Source organism: Nomascus leucogenys, chromosome 8, assembly GCF_006542625.1.
Source record: "Nomascus leucogenys isolate Asia chromosome 8, Asia_NLE_v1, whole genome shotgun sequence".
In the NCBI taxonomy this organism is placed as follows: domain Eukaryota; kingdom Metazoa; phylum Chordata; class Mammalia; order Primates; family Hylobatidae; genus Nomascus; species Nomascus leucogenys.
The window spans coordinates 23,784,304-23,797,270 of NC_044388.1; the positions used below are offsets into that span (position 1 = coordinate 23,784,304).

General features: G+C 38.5%; 1 long non-coding RNA gene across 2 annotated transcripts in view; it reads left to right on the forward strand.

The window, feature by feature from the left end:
• LOC105740158 overlaps positions 1–10,312 on the forward strand; it is a 30,922-nt gene extending 20,610 nt beyond the window's left edge. The window contains exons 3-5 of one of the 2 annotated variants that reach the window (XR_004031297.1): positions 190–242; positions 1,858–1,934; positions 10,251–10,312. This is a non-coding gene — a long non-coding RNA (uncharacterized LOC105740158). Of the gene's footprint in view, positions 1–189; positions 243–1,857; positions 1,935–4,880; positions 4,974–10,250 lie in introns of those variants that run through there. The other variant, XR_004031296.1, reaches the window with a different exon arrangement.
• Positions 10,313–12,967: the final 2,655 nt, after the last annotated feature.

Below are 12,967 nucleotides of genomic sequence, written 5' to 3' on the forward strand. Positions count from 1 at the left end.
ACTTATGGTTAGCTATCTTAATGGCTAGTGATACAAGACGTTGTAACAAACCCTACCAATGGAACTGACAGGATTTTACCAGGGAGGATATTGCAGTACCTGTAAGAGGAAGGAATACAAATTAGCATTTCATACGTTTGTGAGAACAATTGCCTTTAATGTGTCTATTTGGTTTTCATAATATTGCAGGCCTCTGCTCTTGTAAGAAGTTAGCTGCAGAACCCACGTGTGAATCCTTGTAGGTGAGTCCACCATTTCACTAATACTGTCTGTGTTTTAATTGCCTCAATTAAGTCCATCTGACATTCATTGGCAAAGTCCTTTGGTTAAACTTCCTAATAATTCTCAGCTCTTTCATATGGTAAATGTTTAACACATTGCTTTAATGTTTGAGTTTTTCATTTTTGCTGAAGTTATTATTCCTCTCAGGCTTATTCATGAAGGCGTTTCTGGATTTATGCCTCCCCCGACCCATTCCAGGATTTACCCCAAACCTTCCACACTCTTTTCTAACAGGAAAGTTCTGTTATGACACAATAGTACTTATTAAGACAGATTTACCATCCAAGTCTCAGGACAGCATTTCACAACCAGAAATAACTGGTCACATGAAGAACCAGAGTCTGGTAGTAGTGAAATTCATTTTCCTTCTCGAAAAAGTGGATCAAAGGATTCAACCAGCAAGTGGTGAATCAATAAAAAGTGGTAAAACGGTGAGAAAAAAATGTTACTAAAAGATGACCTCAAGATTACTGGTGCATATGAATTGCTTTTTTATATAGGAAAATACTGGATAATTTCTTACTGTCATAGTATAATTAGAAGCAATTTCATGTATTCATTTTGCCACATGAGTTTACATGGAATCGATTTGGTTCCCTCTCTAACATGAGTTCAGTATCTGAACTTGGGCAAATTTCTAAACAATTCTGAGCTTCACTACCTCTGCTTGAAAATGAGAACAATTGTATTTATCTATTATTTGTCTATTAGGTTCTGAGAGCAAAAATGTCATAACATAAAACACCTGGCACCCAGCAAGCAATTAATGCTAGTCCTTCCCACCCCTATTTATGGAGGTAGAAAGAAAAAAGATAACAGACAGCTCTACTTTTATTTTTACATATATCCTTCATTGATTACCTTATGAGTAAACTTAAAAACAGGCAAAATTCTCATCTCTTCATCCTTCATTTCTCAGTGCTTTGTCAAATTTCTACTATGAACTAAGAACTGAGTGCTATGGGAGACACAAAGGAGAGTCAGTTATTGTTCCGTTCTCAAGGACATTGGCATCTAGAAAGGGAGATTTTTTTTAATGCCATTAGAGAGACAAAATAAAGCACTGTCCTAGTTTTAAGTAGGAAAAATCATTTTAACTGGGGTTACCAGGAAGGTTTCATGGAATAGGTAGTGTTTGGGCTTTAAAGAATGGGTATAGTTTGCAAAGCAAGAAGAGAGGAAATACAATGAGTCATGACTGAAGCACAGTTGACCCTTGAACAACACAAGTTTGAACTGTATGAGTGGATTCTTGTCATCCAGAAGTGGATCAAAAATATGGTATTTGCTGGATGCAAAACCCATGTATAGGGAGGACCGACTTTTCTTCTACGTGGATTCAGCAGGGTCCACTTGAGTATACCAGGATTTTGGTATGCTGTGGGGTGTCCTGGAACCAATCCCCTGCGCATGCCGAGGGGAGGGACAACTGTAGTATAATTGAGAGAAAAACCATTGTCCCAGGATTGGAAAGACAGGTTGGCATTACCTTGGATGAACCACTTCTCCCCTCTAGCCTTCAACTTCTTCACCTGTGAGAGATGTAGAATAACCCCTGCCTTGTTGGTCTTTCAGGACTCTGGAGAAGATCAAATGGGAGCTTGGATGTGGAAGCTCTTTGGAAACCAAGAAGCACTCTGCAAATGAAAAGGGTATCTTTTTTCCTTTTCTCCCTTGTACCATAAATTTCATGATGGCACTTAACAAAGCCAGTCATTTTGGTATTTAAAAAATGTTTGGTGAAATAATTAGTTATTGGTTGAATGAATGAATTTATAAGTGAATACATGAATTAAACAAAGGTATGGAGTAGGAAAGCACATAATATGAGCAGAGAATACGGGGTTCTATTTGGAGGCATGCACTAGAACTGGATGTTAGGGATGTGAATATGGCTAGCTGGAATGGGTCTGTGGTTCTCACAATGTGATCTGTTGACCAGCAGTGTCAATACCACCTGTTAACTTGTTAGAAATGCAAAAAGAATTGTGAATTTGAAACTCAGGGTGGGACCCAGCAATCTGTTTCTCTCTAAGTCATTCTGATGCATAGCAAAGTTTTGAGAACCATGACTTTGTATTAAGGTGGGGAGTTTGGAAATTATTTTTCTGTAAGTTCAGTGCTAATGAAGATTTTCAACTGTGGGTGGACATAATCACAGCCGTATTTCTAGGATGATGAGGCAGGAGGTTGTATCTACAATATCTATGACTTCAGCATTAAAAGGATAATTAGAAGTACTGGAAAACACACTGTATTTGCCAAGCTCCAGAGATGAAGATTTTGTTTTTTCCTATTTCCAAATAATATCCCCATACTTACCTAAGAGGCAAAGCAGAACAAGCATTGCTCCCAGGCACTGGGGAAACCCACTTGATCTGCAGAGGCCAGGCAGGATGAGAATGTTTATGTGAAAAAAAAAATGAGAGCAGACTGTCAAATATGGCCCCAACCTTTCTGCAGAGAGAGGAGAGGAGTAAGTAAGCCTTCAGTCCTGACCAACTGTGGGGAAACATTAAATGGAACCTTCCAAATTGGTTTAAAGTGGGCAGCTAAGCCTATGCCAAGGACTAAGCCAACTGCACTGGCTACAAATACGCCTATGTCTTTAGGGCTGGTGGATACGAATCTGCCAAAGGAGAGCCCATTACATGGAGGAAAAATGAAGAGCCACAGGGAAACATTTATCCTAAAGGGGAAAGAGTCAAGACAGGGATATCATCGGTCAGTTGGGAAGGAGATGGAGGGGAGAGGCAGGAGGTGAGCTGTTCAGATTGCTAGCATGACCAATCCAGATGGCTAGGATGACCAGTCATCCTGGTTTGCCCAAGAGTGAGGGATAGCCCATATCATAGGATTTCCAGGACAATCCTTGTCAAAGCAGGACAATTAGTCACCTTAAGACTCTGCCCTTTCACCTGTGTTCAAGACCTGGGGAGAAGGCATAATAAAAATAGAAAAAAATCACTGCTGTCAACCTCGCTTCTCAAAATATTGTCCAGAAACTAGCAGCGTAGGCTTCACCTGGGAGCTTGTTAGAAATGCAGATACTCAGGCATCCTAGACCTACTTAATCAGAATCTGCACATTAACAAGAGCCCTGAGTGATTTGTATGCACATTAGAGTTTGTCTCAAAAGATCTTGTGGCATCCCACAGTAAATAATGGAGCACAAATAGCAGAAATAATTTCCTCTGGGCTGTAATATGGCTAATATCCAGGTAGATCAGATACTAAGCTAAAACCAGATCAACCTTGCCTGGGAAGGACGCAACCTAGGGATGGAGAGCAACCCAGGCAGAGAGGGAGAAAGATGGCTGACACAAATTAGCCAAGAGGGGACCTCCTGAACTATTAATAGTAGTAGTATTTGTAGGGAATGTGAGAAAAGCCAGCAAGCCAGCAATTGTATGGTAAGAATAAAGCTAGAGAAATTAATGTTGCCAGTACTGTGACCCTATTTTTACCACTTCTACGCTGATGTGGGCTGGGAAATGGGTTATGCTTAGAAATGTGGAGCCTGCCAGGTGTGGTGGCTCATACCTGTAATCCTAGTACTTTGGGAGGCCGAGGCAGGCGGATAACCTGAGGTCAGGAGTTCAAGACCAGCCTGACCAACAGGGAGAAACCCCGTCTCTACTAAAAATACAAAATTAGTCTGCCATGCTGGTGGATGCCTGTAATCCCAGCTGCTCGGGAGGCTGAGGCAGGAGAATCGCTTGAACCCGGGAGGCGGAGGTTGTGGTGAGCCGAGATCACACCCTTGCACTCCAGCTTGGGCAACAAGAGTGAAACTCCGTCTCAAAAAAAAAAAAGGAAAGAAAGAAATGTGGAGGCACAAGTAGTAAGCTTGTAGCAGTAAGCTTGTAGAGAAAAATCCAAAATGATCATCCACTAAGTGTTCAACTCCAGATCTTGGCCTCATCCACTTGCATATCATTCAAATATAGTGTGCAAAGAAAATTTAGTTTTCTTTCTTTTTTCTACCTGGTCTGATCTTCATGGGCTCCAGCTCTGCAGTCTAGCAGGAATAATTGACACTTAATTAATAGTGTTTCATTCTCCTCTAGCTTGAACATATTTCTTTCACTTTCAACATTGAAGCCAGTAGTTCTTAAAATCAAACATGCAAACTTGCATCAGTCACCTGGAGGGCTTGTTAAAACACAGATTACTGGGTCTGCCCTCAAGGTTTCTGATTTAGCACATCTGAGGTGGAGCCCTAGAATTTGCATTTCTAATGAGTTCCCAGGTGATGCCGACATTTTGGTCCACAGGCCACACTTTAAGAACCTCTGATTAAACTATTCAGAGTTTATTTCATATCCAAAAGTGATTATTTAAAAAGTAGGTTAATCCTCCTCAAACTGATTGATTTTTCCAATCATGTACCAAATACATAGTCCTATTGCGCATGACCAGTATTCAGCTTTTGCTACAAGCAACTCACCATGCCAGTTCTACACAACTGAACTGGTTATATCCTGTTTAACAAGATCAGCCCATTGATCACATACTAGGATGTCATGGCAATGTCAATTTATGATAGAAGTTTCTAAACATGAACTTTCATCTGTATTTATCTCACCCCCGAACAGGAACAGTTTGTGGACTGGCACTGGCCCTTGGACCACACTTCGAGTGACATTGTTATAGATGACACGGTCTCTTATAGGAAAATGCACAGTCTTTCTTAGATTCACTACCTCCCTCTTCCATCTCATTCCCAACATAGATCTGGGCACATGAGTGGGGTCTTATTATAATCTTGTGACACCCTTGGATCATGCACTATCCTCTAAATAATCAATAGTTTCTAATATAGAGAGGCTCAGTTTATCTTCTCCCTGGAATTGGGACCACTGAAATATAACTAGAACCCAACTGATCTTTTGAGATGTTGTGTGCTTGCCCTTACTGCTACTGCCATAGTTCCGAACATTTCCCCAAGCATCAAAAAGGCCCCATGACCTCTTTTCCCCTAGTCCTCTGCCAGTCCACCAACACTCTCAGTGGGGAAGTAAGAAGCCTGGTGGATCCTGCTTCCCACACAAAGGCCATGATGAGACAGATGCTTTCTAAGTCCGATATATCTACCCACCTTCTGCTGTCACCTCTGTACCTCCTGAGTCACATGGAATGTGGTGCTGAGCCAAATGGTCAGTCTTCTAGAAGCAGTGGGATGTTGGAGGCAGCTTATACCTTAGCTGATTCGTAAATTTTCAGGAATTTTGTGAGCCAGTTTTTAAACACAGCCATTGTTGAAAATTAAACAATATAAACTTATAATCAAATATATTATATTAAAAATAAAGATAATGCCCTCAACTGATCACTTCCTATTTGTTGTTTTACACTTTAGTACTATCTGTGCTTGTTGTCTGTGTATGGTGGAAATACTACATAATGATATTTAACGGTGTACTGCCACACAGCTCTTCCCAACTCTGCACTGGGTGACATCACTTTGGTAGCTTGAAATCAGCCATGATAGGAGTATTTATATCTTGGAAATTGGCAAATATTACAAATCAGCATTCCGCCCTCCCTTACATCCTCACCCCCCAGCCAGTTGTTAAACATTTACCTGCACACAACCACCCAGAGCCTGCATCTGGGAAAGTGAGCCACTAACCCAATGACCTGTGATAACCCTATACATATCTAGCTGTTACTAAGCTGCCCTTCCCATAAGGGTCCACCCCAAAAAGGTGTGTGTGTGCAGAGGAGAATAAAAACTAAAACCCTAAGATCATCTTATTTGCTTGCCCTATTTCTGCCTCTTTTCTCTCCCTGCCATCTCTGGGGTCCAGAAGTAGAAGCTTTTTATTTCCTCCAGAGTTTATTCTTATACATCAAGGATAAACATTCATGACCTAACATCACCTCTCTTGTTTTCTCCCGCCAAAGCTGTAAGGATAGTCTAATCATGAAAAAACATTAAACAAACTCAAAATGGGGACAGTCTATAAAATACCTAACCAATTCTCTTTAGAACAGTTAAGGTCCTGAAAGGCGAGGAGAGAACAAGAAATAATCACAACTTGGAGGACATTAATGCACTAAATTTAATATGGTTTCATAAGTTGGGCTGAAAATAAAAGGACAGTAGAAAAGCTGGGATATGAGAATACAGTCTGAGTATAGTACTAATGTTAAGTTTTTAATCTCTAACTTGATGGCATGGTTATAGAAAATATAAACATTAGGCAAAGCTGGGTGAAAGGTATACAGGAACTCTACTATCTATACAACTTTTCTGTAAATATAAAATTATTTTAAAATAAAACTAATATAAGAAAAAACATGGCCTACATAATAGTTAGAATGGATATCTTCTCTAGTCTATGAAAAACCCTGTATCCTACATTCACTTGCTTTGTGATATAGTAAAAGGGAGAAAGGAAGGGATGATAGAAACATTATTTCTCTTAATAAACTTGGATTTTAAAATCTTTTATCTTTTCACAGCATAAAACATTCCACTTAGGATGCTGTACGTTGAGCATTAACTTTCTCTTTCTCTTTTCCTTTATAGTCTTTCTGTAATAGTTCAAATCCTGCCCACCCTGAGGGTGGATGTTTCTAGATGATGAAGGAGGTCATAAACACAGAGTAGATTAATATAATTACCTTTATTTCATGTCTATTTGCAAATGGGCCATTGTTCACATAGTTGCCTCTCTTTCTAAATGGAAGAATAGTTGGAGTTGGGGCGGGGGGAAATACCAGAACTGAGAGGAGTAAAGGTGCTTCAGGACAATGCTTCTTAAACTTTGATTTGTGTTTGTATCTCTTGGAGATCTTGTTTAAAGTAGGTTGAGATTTAGTATGTTTGGGGAGGGGCCCATTAATCTGATTTTATAAAAAGTTCCTAGATGATGCCATGCTGCTGGTCTCTGAGAAGCAAGAGTCTGGCGTCCTTTCTAAAGTGTTTCCTCTCTCCTCTATACAGTCAGAAAAGGAAAGTGCTTACTGGTCAGAGATTTAAAAGACATAGGAGATATACCATTCTTCTATAAGACCAGAAACAAAAACAAAGAAAGAAGAAACATAATAATCAAAATATGACATTATTGCACACAATAAGATGCAGTAAAAGATGGACTACTTAGGCATTCACTGGATATAAGTGAAGCTGCCTTTGGAGTTTAAGTTCTCAGTAACTCACCGTGTTTAGTCATATCGTTTCATACACAGACAAAATCGTTCTCTATTAAGAAGGAACTAAAGCTCTCAGAATTACTGAGTTGCACAGTACCAATTTACATGAATTTTTTTCTTCCTCTAGAAGTTTCTAATGACTATGGTTCCTGGAAAATAATATTTCATTTTTTCAATTCATACTGTTAATCTACCAAAAAAACACTCTTCCAAAAATGTAAGCTAAAAAAACAGGTAATTTGCTCATATCATAGAGACAACTCATACCAATAAAAAATACATTTTAAAATTTGGAAAATTGGCCAGGCGCGGTGGCTCACGCTTGTAATCCCAGCACTTTGGGAGGCTGAGGCAGGTGGATTACGAGGTCAGGAGATTGAGACCACGGTGAAACTCCGTCTCTACTAAAAATACAAAAAAAAAAAAAAAAATTAGCTGGGCATGGTGGCGGGCGCCTGTAGTCCCAGCTACTCGGAGAGGCTGAGGCAGGAGAATGGCGTGAGTCTGGGAGGTGGAGCGTGCAGTGAGCCGAGATCGCGCCACTGCACTCCAGCCTGGGTGCCTGGCTGACACAGCGAGACTCCATCTCAAAAAAAAAAAAAAATTTGGAAAATTACAATGAGAGAATAAAGCATTTTGCATGCAAATGTGTTGTGTTTTTATTCTACAATATTGGGAGCTTCCAAAGTGTAACGTGCATTTACAGAGCCACTCTCTTAGCCTTTAAACTGGGAGGCATTTTTCAAGAAGCATGAGATGAGTCTTGCTCAGCGGTCCTGTAGCCACTCTAGCAATCTCACACAGTACATGACTTATAAATATTGTGTGTGCTTGATGGAAGTAGACCTGACTTTGTTAATCACTTACCAGTTCTTTTGCCCAGTATTTCTTTGTTTTAGAATCAACTTTGTTAGCTTACCAAATGTATATTGTCCAATTTGCAGGAAATATAAATAATATTACAAGTAGCAAAATGGGATTGTATGTGCAGATCTCCGCATCCTGGTGGGCCCTGTCATGTTTAGTAATAGCTTTTCCTTGTGCTGTTGCCACTACCAGACAGACGGCTTATGCGATCTTTGGCTTTCTTAACGCCTCTTTGGGGATCAATAAAGTGTTTCTTTTTTTCTTAGATACCAACTTCATCTCTCTTTAAGAATACAATCTTAGTTTAAAAGATTGTTCAACTTGAAGCAATCTTTTTTTTTTTTTTTTTTTTTTTTTTTGCGACGGAGTCTCGCTCTTTCGCCCAGGCGGGACTGCGGTGGCGCCATCTCGGCTCACTGCAAGCTCCGCCTCCCGGGTTCACGCCATTCTCCTGCCTCAGCCTCCCGAGTGGCTGGGATCACAGGCGCCCGCCATCACGCCCAGCTAATTTTTTGTATTTTTAGTAGAGACGGGGTTTCACTGTGTTAGCCAAGATGGTCTTGATCTCCAGACCTCGTGATCCACCCGCCTCGGCCTCCCAAAGTGCTGGGATTATAGGCGTGAGCCACCGCGCCCGGCCTTAAAGCAATCTTATAGAGATTGTCACCCATGATTGATGCTGGGTGAGTAGAAAGGAAAATGTTGATGTTATCCTCTGCCTTTCAGATCTTTGAAGGGGAAAGTGGGCTAGTTTTTTAAAATGCAGCCTGATCAAATGTTTCAAAAGTTGTTCAAAAGTAATCTTAGTCCAACACTGCTCTTCTGACTTTTATCTAGAGAAATGGAAAAGTTTATATATTAACCATTTGTTTCTTTTAAGTACTTGTGTACATTTTCCTCTTGCAATAAGTATTAATAATTGAAAATTATTAAATTGTCATTTTAATGTTTTTTATTAAGTAAGTTTGATATGTTTCTTAGCAATGAAGACCTGTGGCTCAAACAGGAGCAGACAATTCATGGAATCAAATTTTAAATTCAAGCAGAGCTATCATACTGACATATTTGTATTTCTCTTTGTCTTGGAATTATTGGTTTGTTTAAAATAGTAAGTTTAGCCAATTATTTTGTTATTCTGTTATTTAAAATATAAATTTGCTGTCTAAAATTTTTTGTGTAAAGGTGAGTGTATAAATGAATATAAATATAAATAAATAACTAATGATCACATTTCTACTGGGAAACATCATTATTTCTTACTTTAAATGTGTCAGTTATCTTTCTATGATGTGTTTGTGCACATGCAAGTGTTGGCTAAGCCTGATTCTCTTTTATAAGAAAAAATGGTAAATCTCAAATAAAAGTGCAAAATATTATCTTTCATGCAAATACACTAAGAATACCAAAGAAAGCAGAAAAACTTACTTAAAAATAATTTTTCTTGACAAGAGATTTATAAATAGGAGCTTGACTAATCAATTTCATTACTGTTCCTTAGCTGCAGCCATGTTCTCTTAGACTATATTGCTCAGATGATCTTGTGCTTTCTTTGCTACTCATACTAAATAATTTGTGGTATTTTGCATTTTTTATATCAGGAAGCAAAATACTTAAAAATTTATAAAAGTTGAAGGGAAAAAGGGCACTCCCATAGTAGATAAAAGAAAATGTAGCATTACTTCATCATCTTTATAGAAACTCTTCAGAAAGATACATGGTTTTTTTAGAAATATGAAATGATATAGTATCTGAAAGTTGCTTTAACTACTAATGATTGGGATGGTAAATTGGCACAACCTTTCTGATGGGCAGGTGGGCACTGGTCATTAAAAAACAAAACAAGAAAACCCTTAAGCTGTATAAAGCTATTCATACAGAGAGATTTACTTTTATAAATTTATGCTAATGAAATAATTATGGTTGTGTTCCCAATTTAGCATAAGAATGTTTATCACAGCGTGGCATATATTGGACGTTTAGTAAATGAAGATACATCCAATCTGACATTCCATTCACAACCACAAAGAGGTAATGTAGAAACATATTTAGTAATGTGAGAAAATACTAAATATTAAGTGAAAAAGGTAAGTTACAAAATAATTTGCATAAAATCATCTCATACACCACCCCCCCATATATACTTATAGTATGTTATACAATGAAATGTTAATGGTCTCTGGTTTGGGGTGTGGGATTATGAAATACATTTTTTTTCTCATATGTATTTTCTTGACCCTTCAACTAACAAGCATTATCTTTTTAATAAGGAAAATAATCATTCACCTTTAAAAAATGAATTCCATTAATATGCTTCCATTTGTCCTTTGAAAATTTAATAGCTTTATATATTAGTTATTCCATAACAAGTAGTTGATTTTGAAAATAGAAAATTAGGTAGTTGTTCTAAAACAAAGCAAGAAAGGGTTGTGTAAAATACCATAATGACTTATTTTATTAATAGATAAGCCATAAATACCCTGATGAATTATTTTCTGATGAGAAATAAGAATTGTTGTGGCTCAGGGTTACATTTTCTTGTAATGTGACCAAGGCCATAAGGAATTTGATAGCTATTCCAGCTTTGTATCTTAAGGAGTAGTTTTTAACATTCCTGAATAGATAAGATAGCTCCTGGAATCTTCCCAGTTTTCAACTATTTCTTTGATGACTATCTATAGTGATTGATTTGTTGATATAAATGTTAAATTGACATATATTTACTAAATGTCTATTATTAGTTAGATATTACCAACTACTATGCATACCAGAGAGCATGAAGTATGGGCTCTCACCTAAAGGAACTACAGTATTGTTGGGTAATAAATTATATGAAACCAAAAATTTTTAGAGAATATAATGCAAGTACTAAAATGACTGAAGAGATAAGAACCATGATATTTATAAAAAGCAGTGGATAAATGTGGGCTGAGAGTTTGGGAAAAGCTTCAAGAAAAGTTGTGACTTGCCTGGCTTTGGAAAGATGAGTGATACTTGGTTATGAGAGAGGAGGGAAAAGCATTTCAGCTTGTGAGGTGAAGGTCTAAAGTCCTTAGGGCTGTATTTGCTGGTTGTGGCTATGTTTACTGCAGTTCCAGCAGAGTTAGGGATGTGGTTAGGCCAGGATAGTAAGGATATCTGCCTGGAAAATTCCTATTTTCCCTTTAGAGGGAATAGATTAAGGTGGCAGGGATCAGGTAGGAAATGATGGGGGACCCTGAAGTTAGAGCTGAGGATGTCTTCTCAGCTTCTCTGATACCATGCTCTAAGTTTGCTCCCATTTCTTTCGTGGTTCCTTCTCTTTTCATTTGTTGGCTCCCAACCTCTTTTCTACTCAGTCTCTGAATGTTGGACTTATCTGAAGTTCCTTAGCTGCTCTTCTGACTCTGTTCTCATTCCCTGAATGAAAGGAGAGGGTTCAAACTATCCACCACTATGGTTTAATACAATTACAGAGCTCCTTGGAAAAGTGATTTGTCTAGGGCTGGGGCAGGGATAAAAGAAGATGAGCCTGGAGGATGTCATGGTACCAAAAAGTAAGTACTCAAGGAAAGGGTGGGGGCACATTGAGAGAACACAGGAGCCAACCTGAAAGAGCTACCAATGGCCAAAGCTAGACCAATTTCAAAGACAAAATAAAATATTGAATTATGAAGCAGAATAAAATAAACATAATTTAGTCCATACTGATATAAACAAATGATTGAATAAAAGTAAATGGTAGAGAAAGGACAACTTCTTACAGAATAACTCCAAATAATAGACGTAAAAGGAAAGGAGGAAATAGAAAATCATTGTGAGAACACTAGAACACTGGTGAAACGTTGCTGCAGGGAGGATCTGCCTATGCATGCATAAATTAATCAACAATGTTTTGAGAGAAAATGGTTATTTGGGGCCAGGTGCAGTGGCTTACACCTGTAATCCTAGCACTTTGGGAGGCTAAGGCGGGTGGATCACGAGGTCGGGAGTTCAAGACCAGCCTGGCCAACATGGTGAAACCCCATCTCTACTCCAAATACAAAAAATTAGCTGGGCGTGGTGGCAGGTGCCTGTAATCCCAGCTACTCGGGAGGCTGAGGTGGGAGAATTGCTTGAACCCAGGAGGCAGATGTTGCAGTGAGCCAAGATTGCGCCACTGCACTCCAGCCTGGGCAACAGAGCAAGACTCTGTCTCAAAAACAACAACAACAACAAAAAACAACAAAAACAAACAAACAAAAACCTTTACAATAATTAAAAAGTATGGTAAACACCACATTAGCCAAATGATCAAGGTCAACATCACCAGTAATAAGACATACTGACAACAGGTACCGCGAATATGATGTACTGAAAAGAGCACCTCACCTCTGTGGTGTCTTTCCTGTGAATACATAGCCTCAGTTTGATCATGAGAAAGCATTAGGAGATATATCTAATGTTAAATGACGAGTTAATGGGTGCAGCACACCAACATGGCACATGTACACATATGTAACCTGCACGTTGTGCACATGTACCCTAAAACTTAAAGTATAAAAAAAAAAGAATTACTCAGACTAGGAGACCCAATATTTGAAATACAAAGTAAACCTCTAAAAATAAATAAATAAATAAATAGCTATTACTGCGAAAAAAAATGCAAATTGAGGAGTGTTTTACAAAATACCTGACA